Source organism: Bombina bombina, chromosome 1, assembly GCF_027579735.1.
Source record: "Bombina bombina isolate aBomBom1 chromosome 1, aBomBom1.pri, whole genome shotgun sequence".
In the NCBI taxonomy this organism is placed as follows: Eukaryota; Metazoa; Chordata; class Amphibia; order Anura; family Bombinatoridae; genus Bombina; species Bombina bombina.
Genome location: NC_069499.1, coordinates 326,843,548 through 326,864,540, shown reverse-complemented (window position 1 = coordinate 326,864,540; position 20,993 = coordinate 326,843,548).

The window sequence follows — 20,993 nt, the reverse complement described above, 5'->3', positions numbered from 1 at the left end:
TCTTTATGAGCTGTGCTCGTTATAGGGGTCTCTCTTTTTTGGAATTTTGGGGCGTCCTTTCGATTTCCTTTTTTTTTTTTCTTGCCCTGTCCCTTTGGGAGTTTTGGGCTGGTGTTCCCTTCGCTAGTAAGGTGTGTGTGGTTGGGGGCCGACCGCTGGGCGACGGTGTCTCCTGGAGGACTGTTGGTTTAGTTGAGTCTGATTTTACAGTCTCTAGCTAGGCTTCCGGACTATCTGCGGGTCAGTATCCTTGGGGCCTTTTTCTTTCAATGTTCTCGGCTTTAGACAAAGCAGGGGTTTGTTGGGTAGTGGTTTCAGGCCTGGTGCCCTCAGAATGGGCCGCCTCTTGTACCCTCACGTCTTGGCATTCAGTGCCCTCTATATCTTTGGTAATATTTTTCTCAAAAGCAATGAATGCAGCTGTGGACTCTTTCCATTTATGAAGAAAAACATACATTATGCTTACCTGATAATTTCCTTTTCTTCAGATGGAAAGAATCCACAGCTCCCCACCCGTATATTTTTCTATGGGGCGTCTGTATTTTTATTCTTCTGGCACCTTTTTCACCCTGATATTTCTTCTACTGTTCCTTGTTCCTCGGCAGAATGACTGGGGGATGAGGGAGTGGGAGGACTATTTAAGCTTTTGGCTGGGGTGTATTTGCCTTCTCCTGGTGGCCAGGTTCTTAATTCCCAAAAGTAATGAATGCAGCTGTGGACTCTTTTCATCTGAAGAAAATTATGAGATAAGCATAATTTATGTTTCTCAGAATCACAAAATAAAGTTTGTGGGTTTCATATCCTTTTTAACTATATTAGACATGCTAACACAAAAAAAATGTCTAACTTATACAGTGACTGACAAATGCAACTGTTGTTATATTATTATTTTTTTATGCAGTAGTTGTTTTTTTATTTATTTAGGTTTCACAGCACACATAAAGAAAGACAAGTGTATTGATCATGCATTATACACCGTTTTTACAAAACCTCATGTTGATTCATATTAAACAAAGGGCAGGTAGCCACACTGATTGTTTTGCTGTACAATTAGAGCTATTCTGGAGACTCAAAAAGAAGAAAGGAAAAAGAATAGTCACAAAAATGATTTAGAAAGCAAAGTATTTAGTACCCAGTGAGATAGTAGAAAATAGTTTTACTAATTATACAAATAAAAAAAAAAGTACATACCTGTAAATTTAAAGGGACAGTCTACTCCAGAATTTTTTTTAAAAAAAGACTGGTCATCCCTTTATTACCTATTCCCCAGTTTTGCATAACCAACATGGATATATTAATATACTTTTTACCTTCTATCTAAGCCTCTGCCCCCTTATTTCAGTTATTTTGACAGACTTGCATTTTAGCCAAACAGTGCTCTCTCATAAGTAACCCTCGGGGCGTGAGCACAATGTTATCTATATGGCACACATGAACACCCTCTAGCTGTGAAAAACTGTCAAGTGCATTGAGATATGAGATGGCCTTCAAGGGCTAAGAAATTAGCATATAAGCTTTCCTAGCTTTAGCCTTCAACAAAGAATACCAAGAGAACAAAGCAAATTTAATGATAAAAGTGAATTGGAAAGTTGTTTAAAATTGTAGGCCCTGTTGGAGTTCCGGGGGAGGAGCGTAAGAGCAAAGTCATGCAAATGCTTGCTCTGTGAGTCCCAGAAGAGCCGTTGGCAGAGAAATCTTGTGCCGAAAACCCTAGACCTTGGACGGCTCCTTTAGCATATTGTACACCACTACAGCTCCATGAGTGCTATTGCATCGCCGCAGCAATTTTAAAGGACTTGTTCTTTTTTCTATTTTCTCCCCCAGCACTTGCTTTTTACCTTTTTCCGCAAGGATACTGGTGATAAGTGTATAGCCGGCGACTCCCCCCCCCCCCCCCTCTTTCCACGGGTGCTGCGTGAGGGTGGCTAAGAACTTTATACCTGGATACAGCTCGTATTTACAAACTTGGGCTCAACCGCACTGGAGTCTTCCCAGGGTCTGAGCTGTTACCTATCTTCTTTTCTCTCCCCTTCCACGGATGCTGCGTTAGGGGGGCTGACTATTGTCTTCTGCTGATGTGACTTGCCGTGAACACGGAGCCTACATGGGGCTCTCCCGGAGGCCTACCTGGGACCAAGGCGACATCTGGCTCTCTGTTCCTCCCCTCTCACGGGTGCTGCGAGAGGGGGGGGGGGGGCTTGTTCTGCTTCTTGGCTGGTTAGGAGCCCTCTTTGAGCTGTTATTGGTTGGTCGGGCTCTGTGAGCGCCTCCAACAGGGTCCCGGTTCTGCCTGGTCCTTCGTTGCTAGCCCCCTCACCCTGGTGCTGCATGAGGGGGATCCTTGAATCCTGCTACGGAGGTGCTGGTACTGCCGGTTGAAGAGGTCCGGGTTGTATGAATACCCCAAGCTGGGTCTTGGCTCTACGGCTTGTCCTGTAATATAGGGATGTGATCTACCTCAAACCCGCCTTGAGGAAAGTGCGGATCTCAAACAATCTTGGCTTCCTGGGCCCCATTATCTACTCGTGGTTCTTTTGCCATACTTGGATACTGGGTTATGAGGCTCTAAACTGCCCTGCTAATTTAATCGCAGGAACCTCAGAGAAACAGCATACAAGCAACTACACAGAGGTACTTTTTTTTCGGGGGGGGGGGGTTGTGAAAGGAGAACACTGGACCTCAGCTAAATCTAATTCTCGTTCATTTTTCTCCTACGGGTATTAGTAAATAACCTGGTATTCTATAATATGCAATTTAACCCCCCCTCTGCTGTTTTTTTTATATATATATATATGTATGTATGTATATGTGTATATATATATATATATATATATATATACGTTTTGCTCTGGGTGAATTATATTTATTAGATCTTTCAGCCCCCACTCAGGGGCAAGCTGTTTAAATAACTTTTAAATGATAATGTGCAACTACTGTTCAGTATAAAACTACTTTTGCTCATTGTGGGGTTATAACAATCTCCCTACTTATTTACATTGCTATAACTCTGCAAGGCCGGGAGGTTTTTGTTTTTTTTTTTAACCCTAGTTGGAGTTATTGGCTGTTCTAGAATAAGAAGCCCTCCTGTCCTTCTAGGGTATGTGATTATAGAAATGTTACACTTAGCCAAAGGGCAATCTCAAATCTGCAGTCCCTCCCCTTACACCTGTAGTGACTTTTTTGCACTCAGCTTGATACAACAGGGATGCTCTACATAAAGGGTTTTATTTTCTGCTTCTACACAAAGTCTGAAGATCTTTGTTTTTTTTGCTTCCCTCTCTTCACTGGCTCAGGGCAGCACGTGTATATATGTAGAAAAAAGGAGGGGGATAAGATTTGATTGATCTTGACCCATATCATGCGGCTGCTCTTGACGTTTATCCACAGGGTTCTCCTTGGGCAATCCCAATTTTGTCACTCTCCATAACTGACAAATCAGTTTGTTTTCTATTTCTTTCACAGTCTACAGCGAGTCACTTAATGCACATCTTTTTTCTTTTTATATTCTTTTCCTTCTCTCTCCTTTTTTCTTATTTTGGGAAAATTAGATTTCTTTTTACTTTTGGGTTTCTTTACACCCCACTGTGCTAGGGGGTTCCCCCTGCCTTATTTTCCTATTTCCCTTTTTTTTTATTAATTGGGGTGATTGATCTCCATCCTACTCACTGTCACAAGCACATGGATACATTTTTAAACACTCACTCTACAACTTCACCTTCAGTTATGGTGGTTAGACAAAGAGACAGGAAAAACAAGAACATACTGGAGACCTCGGCAGATATACATCCTGCTGCCAACCTCCCGCATTCAAATGAGCCACTGGGCACCCAGTCATTGGTGGTCAGCATCTCTGAAGCTTTAGCTCCTAAGTTTGATACTCTCAAGAATTAGATTAAGCAAGATATTTTCTCTTCTAACAAATGAAATCAGACAATTTTCCAAAAGATTACAAGAGGCAGAACAAAGAATCTCGGACCTGGAAGATTTTTACTGCAGTTCAGAATACTAAGCTAGAAGCCACCAACTCCAGTCTCTTGAAAATTCAGGGTAAATTAGAAGATTTAGAGAACCGATCCAGGAGGGAACAATATTAGAGTAATTGGGGTGCCAGAGGAAAAGCAATAGGAAGATCTTTATAAACTGATAACTGTCACCCTATTGAAACTTATAAGTCACAAATAGTGCTAGTGAGAGTACATAGGCTAGGTAGACCCACAACTGATAAAGAGAACGCTAGACCCAGGCCAATCATTGACAAAGTGTTAAACTTTCAGGATAAAGTCATGTTATTACAATGTTTCCGTAACAATCAACCTATATACTTGGGAGAGGCAAAAATAATGTTGTTTCAAGATTTATCTTCTGAAAGAGCTGCAAAGAGGAGGGATCTAGCCCCAATCTGTACGAAATTAATTAATCTGGGTCATCGAGCTACATTAATCTATCCAACTAGGCTGAAGATAAGGGTAGATAATGAAACACATTTTTTGATTCTGCGAAAGAAGCAGAAAAATGTGTTGCTGAGACATATCCCACTGCTAAACAGAGGAGCTAGTTATGTTAGAACATTGTATTCGACAGTCCTTATATGGGGTTTTCCCCACGGCCATGGGGGAAGGGTGGGCCAAGAGGGGTTGGGATGTCTTTTATGCATTCAAGTTTTCCTTTTTTTTTTTTTTATTCTTGCGTAGATGGGCACGGTGGGTAGATTTAAGCTGGTTTCCTGGAATATTGGAGGTATCACATTTCCTATTAAACGGAAGACAATAATATCATATCTAAGGAAAATAAATACTGATATAGCATTCCTCCAGGAAACCCACTTAAAACCAGTAGAAGTTTTAAAGTTAAAATGTTCTTGGGTAAAGGAAGTGTTTTCTCTCCCAGTGTGGGAAGAAAAAGAGGCGTTGTGATCTTACATAACAATGTGGATCCAGAGGGGAGATTTCATATGGCAAAAATTAAAGTGGCCAAAACACTTTACACATTATGCAATATATATGTGCCAAATGTCTTTAATCCAGTTTTCTTCTACAAGATATAACAAGTCCACGGATTTCATCCTTACTTGTGGAATATTAACTTCCTGCTAACAGGAAGTGGCAAAGAGCACCACAGCAGAGCTGTATATATATATAGCTCCTCCCTTCCCTCCACCTCCAGTCATTCAACCGAAGTTAGGAAGAGAAAGGAAAAGCCAAAGGTGCAGAGGTGACTGAAGTTTAACAAAAAAATATAATATATACCTGTCTAAAAATGACAGGGTGGGCTGTGGACTCGTCATATCGTAGATGAAATAAATTTATCAGGTAAGCATTAATTTCTTTTTCTTCTACAAGATATGAGGAGTCCACGGATTTCATCCTTACTTGTGGGATACAATACCAAAGCTACAGGACACGGATGAAAGGGAGGGACAAGACAGGAACCTAAATAGAAGGCACCACTGCTTGAAGAACCTTTCTCCCAAAACCAGCCTCAGAAGAAGCAAACGTATCAAATTTGGAAAAAGTGTGAAGAGACGACCAAGTTGCAGCCTTGCAAATCTGTTCAACAGAAGCATCATTTTTAAATGCACATGAGGAAGCCACAGCCCTAGTAGAATGAGCCGTAATTCTTTCATATGCCAGATGGATGATACTCTTCAGCCAAAAAGAAAGAGAGGTAGCCGTAGCTTTCTGGCCCCTACGCTTTCCAGAAAAAACAACAAATAATGAAGATGATTGACGAAAGTCTTTAGTCGCCTGCAAGTAAAACTTCCGGGCACGGACCACGTCCAAGTTATGCAACAGACGCTCCTTCTTAGAAGAAGGATTAGGACATAATGAAGGAACCACAATTTCCTGATTAATATTCTTATTAGAAACAACCTTGGGAAGAAAACCAGGTTTGGTACGTAAAACCACCTTATCAGAATGGAAAATAAGATAAGGCGAATCACATTGTAGCGCTGAAAGCTCTGAAACTCTACGAGCAGAAGAAATAACAACCAAAAATAAAACTTTCCAAGATAACTTAATATCTATGGAATGCATGGGTTCAAACGGAACCCCTTGAAGAACATTAAGAACTAAATTCAAACTCCAGGGTGGAGCAATTGGTCTAAATACAGGCTTAATTCTGGTTAGAACCTGACAAAAAGACTGAACTTCTGTTACATCTGCCAAACGTTTGTGTAGCAAAATTGACAAAGCAGAGATTTGTCCTTTTAAGGAACTTGCTGATAACCCTTTCTCCAATCCTTCTTGGAGAAAGGACAGAATCCTAGGAATCTTAACTCTACTCCATGAGTAACCCCTGGATTTGCACCAACCAAGATATTTACACCATATCTTATGATAGATCTTTCTGGTGACAGGCTTACGTGCCTGAATCAAAGTATCAATGACCGAATCAGAGAACCTCCGCTTAGATAAGATCAAGCGTTCAATCTCCAAGCAGTCAGTTGCAGAGAAACTAGATTTGGGTGTTGGAAGGGTCCCTGAATGAGAAGGTCCTGCCTCAATGGAAGCTTCCACGGCAGCAGAGAGGACATGTCCACTAGATCTGCATACCAAGTCCTGCGAGGCCACGCAGACGCGATTAGAATTTGTTTGATCCGAGCAATCACCCGAGGCAGGAGAGCAAACGGTGGAAACACATAAGCTAGGTTGAACGACCAAGGCATCTATCAGTTCGGCCTGAGGATCCCTTGACCTGGATCCGTATCTTGGAAGTTTGGCATTCTGACGAGATGCCATCAGATCCAACTCCGGTCTGCCCCATCTGAGAATCAGAGTGGCAAAGACCTCCGGATGAAACGTCTGCTTAAAAAGTCCGCTTCCCAGTTGTCTACTCCTGGGATGTAGATTGCTGACAGATAACAAGAGTGGGCCTCCGCCCACCGAATTATCTTGGATACTTCTGTCATCGCTAAGGAACTCCTTGTTCCTCCCTGATGATTGATGTAAGCCACAGTCGTGATGTTGTCAGACTGAAAGCGAATGAATTTGGCCGAAGCCAACCCTGAGCCTTCAGGGAATGCCAGACCGCACCCCAACCTAGAAGGCTGGCGTCCATCGTCACTATCAACCATGAGGGTCTGCGGAAGCACGTCCCTTGGGACAGATGCTCCTGAGACAACCTCCAAAGAAGAGTCTCTTGTCTCCTGATCCAGATCTATCTGAGGAGACAAATTTGCATAGTCTCCATTCCACTGTCTGAGCATGCTCAGCTGTAGTGGTCTGAGATGAAAACGAGCAAACGGAATAATGTCCATTGTCGTCACCAATCCAATTACCTCCATGCACTGGGCCACTGATGGCCGAGGATTGGACTGAAGGGCTCGGCATGTATTCAGAATCTTTAACTTTCTGATCTCTGTCAAGAAAATCTTCATGGATATGGAATCTATTAGAGTTACCAGGAAGGGAAACTTGGTCTGTGGAATTAATGAACTTTTTTCCAGATTCACCTTCCACCCGTGAGTCCTCAGAAAGGACAGAACCATGTCTGTATGAGACTTTGTCAGATGGTAGGACGACGCCTGGATCAGAATATCGTCCAAATAAGGCGCCACTGCAATACCCCACGGCCTGAGAACCGCTAGAAGGGACCCTAGAACCTTTGTGAAGATCCTGGGTGCTGTGGCCAATCCAAAGGGAAGAGTCACAAACTGAAAATGTTTGTCCAGGAAGGTAAACCTTAGGAACTGGTGATGATCCCTGTGGATAGGAATATGAAGGTATGCATCCTTCAAGTCCACAGTAGTCATATATTGACCCTCCTGGATCAATGGCAGAATTGTTTGAAGAGTCTCCATCTTGAAGGATGGGATCCTGAGAAACCTGTTTAGACTTTTCAGGTGTAAAATAGGTTGAAACGAGCCATCTTTTTTTGGGAACCACAAAAAGGTTTGAGTAAACCCCCTGCCCCTGTTCCAGTATTGGAATGGGACGAATTACTGCCATAGTAGAGAGGTCTTTAACACAACGTAAGAACGCCTCTCTTTTTATCTGGTTTACAGACAATCGTGAAAGAAGAAACCTCCCCCTTGGGAGAGAACCTTTGAATTCCAGTTGATACCCTTGGGACACAATTTCCAGTGTCCAGGGGTCCTGAACATCTCTCACCAAGCCTGGGCAAAGAAAGAAAGTCTGCCCCCTACTGGATCCGGTCCCTGATCGGGGGCCGCCCCTTCATGCTGTCTTGATAGCAGCAGCGGGCTTCTTGGGTTGTTTACCCTTGTTCCAAGTCTGGTTGGGTCTCCAGACGGATTAGGCCTGAGCAAAATTCCCTTCCTGCTTGGCGGATACATCAGCAGACCAAGATTTTAACCATAACGCTCTACGCGCTAAAATAGCAAATCCTGCATTCTTAGCCGCCAGCTTGGCAATCTGAAAGGCGGCGTCTGTAATAAAAGAATTAGCCAGCTTAAGAGCCTTAATTCTGTCTAAAATATCCTCCAAAGGAGTCTCCGTCTTGAGGGACTCTTCTAAGGCTTCAAACCAGAAGGCCGCCGCAGTGGTAACTGGTACAATGCACGCCGTTGGGTGCAAGAGGAAACCCTGTTGAATAAACAATTTCTTTAGAAGACCCTCCAATTTCTTATCCATAGGGTCTTTGAAAGCACAGCTGTCCTCAATAGGAATAGTTGTACGCTTAGCCAAGGTAGATATAGCTCCTTCCACCTTAGGGACTGTTTACCAAGAGTCCCGAACAGTGTCAGATATAGGATACATTTTCTTGGAATTAGGAGAGGGTGAAAACGGGATACCCGGTCTGTCCCATTCCCTCTTAATAATCTCCAAAATTCTCTTAGGAACCGGAAAAACGTCAGTATAAGCAGGTACCTCTAAGTATTTGTCCATCTTACACAATTTCTCTGGTGGTACCACAATAGGGTCACACTCATCCAGAGTCGCTAAAACCTCCCTAAGTAAAAGACGGAGGTGCTCAAGCTCAAATTTAAAGGACATGACGTCCGAGTCCGTCTGAGGTAACGCACTTCCCGAATCGGAAAGTTCCCCCTCAGATAGAAGATCCCTGACCCCCAATTCAGATCCCTGTGAGGGTACATCGGAAATAGCTAACAACGCATCAGAGGGTTCAGAATTTACATTGACCTCTGTCCTACTGCGTTTACCCTGTAACACTGGCAACTTAGATAATACCTCTGTAAGGGTAGTTGACATAACTGCAGCCATATCCTGCAGAGTAAATGAATTAGACGCTGTTGAAGAACCAGGCGTCGCTTGGGTGGGCGTTAAAGGTTGTGACGCTTGGGGAGAAGTTAGCGGTATACCCTGATTCTCCTCAGACTGAGAATCATCTTTAGACACATCTTCCTTACATAAAATTTGTGCTTTACATTGTAAGGCCCTCTCAGTACACGAGGGACAAAAAGTCAGAGAGGGTTCATCAGTGGCATCTAAACACATAGAGCAAGGAGTTTCCTCCTCAGTGTCAGACATGTTAAAACAGACTAGCAATACTAATAATAGTCGTACTTTGCTTAAATATTGAGCTCTGAATTAAATTGAATGCGAAAAATTTAAATTTTAAAAGCGCAACTATTTTTCTGAAAACTGCAAAAAACGTTTTTTGACCAGAAAAAAACTATTTTAAAGTGCCCAAAATACTCCCTTAATATTGCATCCACTTGCTTAGATATGCAAAAATACGATATATATCGATTATAACAGGATTTTATTAATTATTTAAATATGGCCCCTGCACCATGCCACAGCTCTGCTGTGGCGCCTACCTACCCCCGGAATGTACTTGTTGTAGCTGATATAGCGTGAAAGGACTTTTCGATAGGTTTGTAGACAACTTAGGCCTCCAGAGCCCCAGCCTCTGCTTGCTATGCGATCTGGATGAAAACTGCTCGTCTGAGCGTGGAAAATTAGGCCCCGCCCACCGTGGGCGTACTCTAATCCTGACTAAGACCCGCATGGGTCGCAGTACAAACAACATGATGAATGAAAAAAAGTATATGCCATGTGCTCTCTTGTATATGCAGACAAAATCGTAACACTGCAGTCCTGCATCCAGTAATAAAATTAACAGCCCTCAAGCAAAAAACCAGCATCCAGCCCAAGATAAGCCACAAAGGTCTTTACATACTTTTGGCAAATAATATAAAGGGATTTCAGGTGCACCATTTCTTTTCATTAGTGCATACTGCTTACCCTTCCCCATATAGGGGACAATGTCAGCCTGTTCTGATGCATCAAATCTCCCCAGAAACAAAAGACTGCACATACCTCAATGCTGCTTGTAGCAAGACACCGTTCTCCACACTGAAGATCTTCTCACACTACCTTCAGCTGTGTTGTGGAAACCATCATGGATCTTAGATAATGTTCGCTAAGATCATCAACATCAGGGCAGAAAATAAGATGTCTCCACTCCTCTTGGGAGGCAATAGACTGACAAATTCCCCCTGAGGAAAATAGTACTCACTGGCACCATTTTTAAAAATAAAAAACTTCTTGATTGAAGAATCTAAACTAACACCTCACTTTACCTCTTCCTATTACTAACACAGGCAAAGAGAATGACTGGGGGTGGAGGGAAGAGAGGAGCTATATATACAGCTCTGCTGTAGTGCTCTTTGCCACTTCCTGTTAGCAGGAGGTTAATATTCCACAAGTAAGGATGAAATCCGTGGACTCGTCATATCGTAGAAGAAATATATTTATCAGGTAAGCATAAATTTCCTTTTTTGGGAAGTATTGCAATCCAAAATATTGTCTTATTCAGAAGGACATCTGATAGCAGTGATGTGCAGTGAGGTCAGAGGCTGGTGAGGCACTAGATATGATACGCCGGAGAAACACATGTACAGAGGGCCGCAAGTACCCCCAACAGGGCAGGTTTAAATGATAGCTGAACCAGTGCACAGGTGACATAATCAGGCGATGGGTGAGAGCAAGTTAGTAACCACTGAGTTACCGATCAGCTGATTACTTCACCTGTGCACTGATTTGGCTATAATGAAAACCTGGCCTGTTGGGGGTACTTGAGGACCATTGTTGAGAAACACTGCACTAAAGCACCAGCTCATCGGAAATGTATTGATTAGCTGGAGAATAAAGCACACATACTCTGCTCACTGACACCCACACACACTCTGCTCACATACACACTCACACAATTCTGTGGCACAGTGCCAGTTACTAAGCAATTAGAATGATACACAATCTCTTCTCTACTCACTACTGTATTGTAAAAATAGAAATAATTTACCATACAAGTTTTACACAAAGTTATCAATGCTGCCAACACAGCTGCTGCAATATGGTGTTCATATGCACGTGCACATCCCACTTAGGTATGCTCTTCAACAAAGGACACCAAAGGATACCAAAAGAATGAAGTACATAATAAAAGTAAAATAGAAAGTTTATTTATTTTTTTTGTGCAATTTCTATCTGAATGATGGAAATGTAATTATGACTTTCATGTTCCTTTCAAAAACTAATTTGATTTGCTGACATGGAGCCAGTAACAGTTGATGCTAATTCTCAAAATATAAATAACTAGAAAAGTCTATTAAAATAGCATGCTCTACCTCAATCATGAAAGTTTAATTTTAAATGTCTCCCTTTGACTATGTGTTTAACTAGTTACTTTACAGTAGCATTATTTCTAAAAAAAAATAACTGCAATATTACATATATTTTTTAAATGACTCAGTCTCTCCTTTTTATTAATATAAACTTGTATAAAGGCAGCACATATTAAAAACACAATGCAACAGCTTTCAATTGATTTGTGAATTACAAATTAACAGCAGTCTTTAAATTAATGGAGACACAGAGAAAAATAAAAATAGATACTGCATCCTCTGACTGAACAGACATAACATATATGGAGTTTGTACCTAATTAAATCAACCATGAAAAAGGGAGGGTTAGCAATATTCAATGTCAAAAACTTTAAATAATGTGGACACTGCACACTTAACTTCAAACTATGGGTTTTAAATTATGGATTTAAATCTGAATTGACCCTTTGACTTCCTGTAAGTATTGGGTTATGCTCACTTACTGTCCCCCTGTTAATGAGCTGTATCTGAACACAATTCAACAAAAACACTAAACCACATTCACTAAATTATCATTTTCACTAACAGAATCCATTTCAGTAAAATCTACGGCTGCAGCACTTACTACAATAAAATGTGGGTGAAACATTGCTCTCTCTGCCTCTCTCCCTTTCCTGCTCTGTAAGGATTCAGGAAGTGACAGTGGAACATTCCACTGCACTTAGAGGGGAAGAACAGAACTCTCTTTTTCACTTTAGCAAAGCTGTCAGATTCACAGGACAGCAACAAAATACATGAAAGTTGTTTTTTTTTCCGTTTTTGTTTTGTTTTATATGATTTAACATCCAGCCCCAACCCTAAATTCCACTTACTAATGCCTCTCACTGGATTGGGTCAGCCCAAATGGTTCTGCCTCAAATAAGCAGATAATGGGCCATGCAATGAGCTTAACCACTTGGATCCAGTAGATGGCGCAGCATGTTGTGTAATGGTGGGCAGACCTGCTTGTGCCTCTCCATTGCACAACATGTAGCTGTGAAAAAAAAAATGCTGGGGGAAAAAAAATAGCAATTTTTTTATTTTTTTTTTAAAGCCAATAAAAAAAAAATATTTATTTTTGCCCATATGAGAGGTGAAGCACTGCCTCACCTGCCTCTAGTGACTGCACATCACTGTCTGATAGTTGGGGGAGACTTTAATATGGCTCCTCAATTCCCTTTAGATAGGCTAAGGCAGAATCCCCCTTATCTTAAGAACAAAAGAGATAACTTAGAATCGAATCAGAGATTTTATGTGCCTCCCAAAAGCACACAAGACACTCTCCAGAATTGATCTGTTTCTCTTAGATGAAAGATTGTGTAAAATGAGTTATATCAGGAATTCTTCCTATTTGCATCTCGGATCATGGTCCCATATTTCTTGTATTCCAGCTAAGTGACTTTTTTTTTCCAAAAATCGTCTGTTTCACTTTCCTACATATCTTTCATCAGATCTTAAATTTAAAAATTGTCTTAAACTGGGGGGCGGAGTTAACTAGCTTGCTGAACGGACGTGTCTGATCATAGCTCCTGCCATAAAAGTTAATAAAAGTGCTAAAAACTAACCTCATTGCACATGAAATCACCCTAGATCTCCCCTGAAGATCAAATATTACTCAGATTATGAACCAGGAGTCTGCAGAGTGTGAGATTCAGGACGTCTGAAGGACTTTGGTAACACACCAGCATTGGGCCTCTAGGCCGCGATTGTCAGAATGGTTGTGATTTACTGCCGCGATCGACCCTTCATTACTGGGAGGTAAGCGACATCACCCGGGTGACATACGGGCCATAAAGACTATCAACACCTCAGAAACGATCTTAAACGCTGCCTGAGACTAAATAACGTCTGCACAGCATTGCGCAGGGCCGCTGTCTGCGCGGCTTGGACCTGCATGGCCTTCAGGATGGGGGATTTTTACAGTGCAGTAAAAGCTATGTTTGCGGAACATGAGTCTGAGATGCTGGCCAGATTCGACCATCTCATACTAAAACTGCAGTCTGCTGGTGTCCGGGACCATCCTGCTCCGGCTGCAACTGTGGGGGAGATGGGCCCTGCTGAGCAACGGGAGAGTGCGCTGTGTCTTACCGTTCAGAGGTCGGGGGAGAGTGGGGACGTGACACTCTTGGAGACAGACAGTCTTGACCACTCCCGGGATTCTCCCCAGTCAGAAAGCTTAGTAGGCACCGCTTATGTGCTTGAGGAGGCGAAACCTAGTGAGCCCATCGCCAGATGTGGGGATTTGCACCCTGACATAAATTTGATACCCAGGCAGATCAGACTTACTTACCCCATGCAAACGAGTATTGAGGAACTGTACCCCTTGGCCCTGGCTGCTGCTCGGACGAATGCGGCCGCCCCCCTGGTGAGGAGAGCAGAGGCTGCTGCCATAACAAGTTCTTTGTTCTTCGGCTTCGCAGCTCAATCAATGGCCGAAAATAACCTGATTGTTGGTCGAGTAGCCTTCTTACTAACTTACAGGCAAGGAGTGGGTTAAAAAGAGAAACACTGGACGTGGATTTATGCTTGCAGGACATTAAGGTTATTCTATTGTTGATGTCTGGAGACTTAAATCTCACAACCTACTTAAGCTATGATACTGAATGCCATGCAATGTTTTTATGAAGCACTTAAGCTGATTTTGTATTGCATCCTCAGCTCTGTACAGCTTGTCAATGAAACGCTATTTAATAAGTACACTTATGTTTATAGTCTCACCACACTGCAGTTGAATTTAATGATTCTGTATGTATGATGAATACTATCTAAATATGCACAGAATGTGTGGCTGCCCCTTCTTTATGTGCAATGAGTTACATCAGCACTCATACAGACTAAATATGGAGCAGTAAAGCCCTATTTTACTATGTGTAGCTGAACTGAAGGCTTAATGTTACTGTTAACAGTTATGAATGCTAGGACTTTTCAATACTTTGCTGACTGTGTATATCACCTGCAATTATTGTATAATTTATCGCATGTTAAGTGTAAGATACGAATAGTGGGTTGTGGTTTTAACTAGAGATACATATCTAACACTTAGGGAGATTTGACCCTTACCTAGTCTAAGCCACATCTAGCTAGCAACCCAGTCACCTTGCGCTTTGTGTGAATATCCATATGCTAGCTCCAATGCCCCTAGAATCTTCTTTGTGTAATACTTTGAGACTCCTAGCGACACGTGATGCACAAAAAAAAAAGGTTCTCTAGCACTATTATAATAATCCCCTTTAGATACTGTATATTCTCCTGTTTTGTGTGAGAGTGTAATTTTGATATGAGTAAATTTAAATGTACAATTCTTTAATGGAGGGAATGTCATTGCTTGATCTCGATCCGCCCCCCCCCCCCCGCACAGTTGTGTGGTTAAGGATAAACTAGATATCCTCCATACTCCCTTTTAGCAGAGTTAAGCAGTCTCTGCTCTATCCGTGGAGCCTTATCATAGATTGTACCTATAGTAGGGTAAAGATGGCCCATCGGATCCTCTTACAGATAGTTCAAGTGCGAATATTCTTATGTGCTCTACATTACTCACTAGACAGGTCTGGATGACTTACATGAGTATAATATATAGCCCTAGAGTTGTCTCTGTGTGGGTAATCACAGCATTCAATGATGGACCTAATTATGGGTATGCCCCACATTAGCATTGTATAAATCCCACTTTAGAGGTGGGAGAGGTTCTGGTCTCTTGTATATATTTCCCTGGCAAAGCGCACTTGAATTTAAGCATGTATGAGTCCTATATCTTCTGTGGGGTTACCTAATTTCCTATTATTGTATGATACATCTAACCAAATCCCATCATAAGCTGAATACCTACAAGGGCTCAATATGATTCTACGTATTGACCTCAGACACCTATGTTACCTACTTTCCAGCTATGCCAGACTTGTATAATTGTTTTTGTGTTAACTAAGCGATTGATATCTTTAGGCCCAAAAGGGGTCCCCTCAGTTAGTGTGAGGTGTAATTGAGGGTCCAAAAGCGGCCTGAGCAATTATGGAGGGGCAAAAATAGAGGGTGGTGGAGAGGTTGCTCCACAATCTGATTACTATACTATGAGATATCCTTGCTAGTTGTTCTATTTGTATATGTTTCATTGAGTCACCTGTATGTTGTTTACTTTATTACCCTCAATAAAAAAATATTTAAAAAAAAAATTGTCTTAAACTCAAATTTGAGGAATATGTCCGTTTCAATCAGGAGTACGCTAATCAACCTACTGTCTTTTGGGAAGCTGCAAAAGCGGTCCTTAGGGGGAAGATCCTGGCCTACAGCATTAATAGTACCAAAAAAAAATAAAATAAGGGAAAAACAAGTGCTGAAGTCCGTTTCTAACTTGTACAACCACTACTTGCTAGAGAAAACACAAGAGTGTTGGGCAAGATATACCCGTGCTATAAAGGAGAGGGACACTTTCCTAATTTACTGCGTATGAGCCAGCATAAGTCCAATATAAGGAGGGGTGATGAGGAAACCCCCGTTTCTAATCATTTTGTTAGGGCTGGACACCAAATTTCACAGTTGAGATTTCAAATTATAGAGAGGATAGAGAGACCTAGGCGAGGGGGAGATAGAGAGCTAATTCTAAAGAGACGTGAGGCATTTTGGATATTTAAATTAGATACCTTGCATCCTAGGGGTCTTAATAGGGACCTAAACTGGTCACTGTTTTTGTAAAATGCCATGATCTATGACCGTTTTAGCTAGGTTCTGTATTGAAACAATAATATATGAGAGATTAAGTTAATGCTGTGATTAAATTTATATTTCTAGGTGTTATCTTCTGTGCTCTTTCATTAAATGAGAAATTTAAATTGAGAATATGCAAAAATTTATTTTGGTTATTTAAACTTGAAAACCTGTAGTTTAATGCATTCTCCAGCGATGTGTAGTGTTTCTTTGCTAGATTTACCTGTGTTAGTATTTTTTAGGTTTTAACCACTAGAATTGTAATTTAAGTTGAATGTCAATAGATGGCGATATGAGATAAATTTGTGGTGAATGCACCTGTGAATACTTTCACCTGAAGGGTATAAATATAATGACCTACCATGTTAGAATTGTACACATGACTAAGGGATGAGCCCCGAAACGTTGTGTTTTGTTTTTCTCTTTTCCTAATAAAAGGAATATTTCTCACTGGTGCTGCTGCTTATGTGTTTTCTCCTAATTTACAGGGCTACACAGAAAGACTTAAAATGCGATCTAAGCTATACAGGCACGGAAATAAAGCAGGGAAACTTCTTGTGAACTTAGTCAGAAGAGATAAAGGTTCTTCTCTGATCGATTCTCTTCAGAGTCAAGGAAAAACTCACAACGGCAGATGAGATTTTAAAGGTTTTGTCAGATTATTATCAAGCTCTGTTCTCCTTCAAGGGCTCAAACAAACATGAATGTGAAGATTTCTGGAGTAAAATTTCTTATCCGACCCTTACATCCGAGGTAACCGAAACCTTGAACTCTCCTATCTCTGAGTTAGAAATATCCAGAGCCATTCAGGACCTTTCTCTAAACAAAGCCCCGGGCCCTGATGCTTTCCCCAATTAATTTTACAAGATACTTTCCCCACTATTGTCCCATGTTTAACTACGCTCTTCAATTATATGTACTCTGAGGGCAACCCGGTTTCACCCAATTTTGCAGCTTCCTACACTACCCTAATTCTAAAGCAGGGTAAGGATCCGGGTAAAAAAGAGTCATACAGACCTATAGCCCTTCTGAACTCGGACTTCAAAATATTTACTTCTATTTTAGCGCAAATACTACAATTTCTTCTCCCCACTATCATTCACAAAGATCAAGCTGGATTCTTGCTTAAGAGGAACTCCTCAGCAAAAATAAGGGAAGTTTTTGTCACTATAGATTACTTCAAATCTATGGAGAACCTGGGCGAGAGGGGGAGGAAGGGCACCTCTGATGTAGCAATTATTTCAATTGATGCTGAAAAGGCATTTGACTCATTACGACCACTTATTTTCTCTGTCTCGTTTTGGCCTCAGAGGTAAGTTCCTCAGGTTCATTGACAACTTGTACAATAATTCATGTACAAAGTTGTTGGTTAATGGCAGGTCATCTGCAGATATAATGCTAAGTAGAGGAACTCGCCAGGGGTGCCCTCTTTCCCCCCTTCTTTTTGATCTTTCTATTGAACCTCTGGCCATACTGATTAGACAACAAATCGAAGGCGTTAAAATAGGTAAAAAGGATCTTAAAATAGCCCTGTATGCTGATGACATCCTTATTTATACTACAAACACTAGAATTAATATACCAAAGCTTCTTTCAATTATTGACCAATTTGGTTCCTTTTCAGGGTATAGGGTGAATACCACAAAGTCTGAGCTAATGTGGATAAGGCACACCAAAGAATCGCCAACGAATTTACCTTTTAGAATAGTTTCTGATTCATTTAAGTACCTTGGCATGACAATTTCCTCTGACCCTGATAAGTGGTATAGCTCTAATATTCTCCCGGTATTAAACAAAATTAAAGAAAGTATGAAAAATTGGCATAATCTTCCTCTCTCCATCTCAGTCCATATAGCCCTGTATAAGATGATTCTCCTCCCCAAGCTTTTATACTTCAGAATATCCCACTGTGTTTGAAGGGGAAAGATATTATGTTGTTCAATACCGCATTAAGATGTTTTATTTGGCAGAACAAAAAACATAGAATCTCTTTAACCAAACTCTCTCTCTTCCTAGGAAATTTGGGGGGTTTGCCTTACCAGATCTTTGACTTTATAATTACGTTTTCCTTGCACGTATAGTGGCAGACTGGATTTTCTCTAGAGACTATTTAACAGATAGTGAGATGGAAAGAAACGCAATTTATCCATACCTCCCTGTAGCGCTCATTCATTGTAATCCTAGTTCAATACCTTGAGAAGTGAAAAAACTCAGAACCTTCTTTATCCCGCTTCAGGCATGGCAGAGGATCTGTAAGCTCTTAGCTATAGAGGGCAAGGTTTCTAAATATACTGTATGCCGCTGGTGGAAAATCCCCAATTTCAAGCAGGTCTGCAATCAGCACTCTTCCAAAGGTGGCACAATTTGGGTCTTTTTAATGTCTCCCACCTGATAGATAAGGATAGGAGATGTATTATAACCTTTGATTCCCTTAGGGGAAAATGTTATCTCCCCAAAAAAGATTTTTTTTGCCAACCTACAAGCAAGGCATTTTGTTCTTAAAGTTTTAAATTATTCTGGCTGGAATTGGTCTTTGGGGAGCTTGGAGAACTGGCTTGCTTTGGTTAAAAATGGATATATGTCAATCTCCCATTGTTACCAATTACTAAGTTCTCTTAAGGGCTCCCTTAATCTGGAAAATATATTCTCTAAATGGATTATAGTGACACCACAAAGTATTTGTCAGGGTGCCAGGAATCAGACTGAGACGAGAAGTGCAAAAATAACCACACCTTTATTAATAGCAAAAAATAATAAAAAAGTCCACAAGTCAAATAACAAGCCAGGAGCCAAAACCAGAGCTGGTAGTTAGATGAGCCAAGTAAGGAGCCAAAGCGAATAGTCAGACAAGCCGGAATCGGGAACAAGGAAAACAGCAGAGTCAGGAACCAGGAAGGACGTCAGGCAGCCAGGTAATACACAGGAACTCTCACAAACAGGTCTGAGACAACGCAAAGGCAAAGCATACTGATCAGAGGCCCTTTAAATAATAAGTGATGACATCACAATTCTGAGACTGCATCCTGTCTCACATGGATGATGCACACCAGTCTGGCCATAAAAGGAAGTGTAGGAAATGAGCAGCATCCCCACAATGCACCATAATCCGCAAGAGAGGTGAGTAAAATGGCTGCCAGCAGCACATGGCAAACACAACAGGGAGAAAACCCTGACAGTACCCTCCCCTCAACGACCCCTCCTCCGCAGGAGGACAAAAGGCTTATTGGGGAAACGGGCATGGAAGGCATGGAGGAGGGCGGGAGCATGAACATCAGAGGAGGGAACCCAAGAACGCTCCTCCGGACCGTAGCCCCTCCAGTGAACCAAATACTGTACACGGCCCTTGGACATACGAGAGTCAATAATGCTGCTGACCTCATACTCCTCATGGTTGTCAACAAAGATAGGACGGGGACGAGGCAACACAATGGTAAACCGATTACAAACCAATGGTTTCAAGAGGGAGACATGAAAAACATTGGAGATGCGCATAGCAGGAGGAAGGTCAAGAGCGTAGGCAACAGGATTAACCCGTCGGAGAATTCGAAAAGGACCAACATAACGGGGAGCCAATTTATTGGAAGGCACACAAAGGTTCAAGTTGTGGGAGGACAGCCAAACTCTCTCACCAACCTGGTAGGAAGGTGTGGGCAGACGCCTACGATCAGCCTGGAACTTTTGGCACCGCATAGAACGATGAATGCAATCCTGAATCTGCACCCACGTGGAACGGAGTTGCCGGAGATGCTCCTCCAAAGCCGGAATACCATGAATGAATCGGGCAACAAGGATGGTTGAAACCCATAATTCGCCATGAATGGGGATAATTTGGAGAAAGCATTAATAGTACTATTACGAGCAAACTCTGCCCAAGGTAACAGTTCAGACCAATTATTGTGGTGATCTGAGACATAGTAACGGAAAAACTGTTCCAGAGCTTGATTAGACCATTCCCATTGGATTGAGGGTGATATGCCGAGGAAAAAGAAAGCTGGATCCCCATTTGAGCACAAAAGGAACGCCAAAATCTGGAGACAAACTGGCTACCCCGGTCCGACACTATCTCCTTGGGTAACCCATGTAAACGGAAGACCTCTCGGGCAAAAATTTAAGCAAGCTCCTGAGAGGTAGGCAGCTTCATCAAGGGAATGCAATGTGACATTTTAGAAAAACAGTCAACCCCCATAAGTATAGCAGTATTGCCATTGGAAATAGGGAGCTCGACAATGAAGTCCATGGAAAGATGTGTCCAAGGACGCTTACCATTAGCAATAGGTTGAAGAAGACCCACAGGAAGACGTTGAGGAGTCTTATTCTGTGCACAAACTGAACAGGAGGCAACATACGCAGCAACATCAGAACGAAGACCTGGCCACCAGAATTGTCGAGTGACAGACCAAATCATTTGGTTCTTGCCTGGGTGACCTGCGGCTTTAGGATAGTGGTAAGTGTGCAAAAGTTTAGTTCGAAGATTCTCAGGAACACAACACTTACCACTAGGTTTCTCAGGAGGTGCATTGGTTTGTGCAGCCAGGATCTCCTCCCCCAAGGGAGAAGTCAAATTAGTACGTATGGTAGCCAAAATATGAGGTATAACAGGAGTAGGTACAGACTCCTCTTTGGACAGAGGCGAAAATTGACGAGAGAGGGCATCAGCCCTAACATTCTTACTACCAGGCAGGTAGGAGACCACATAATTAAACCGAGACAAAAATAGCGCCCA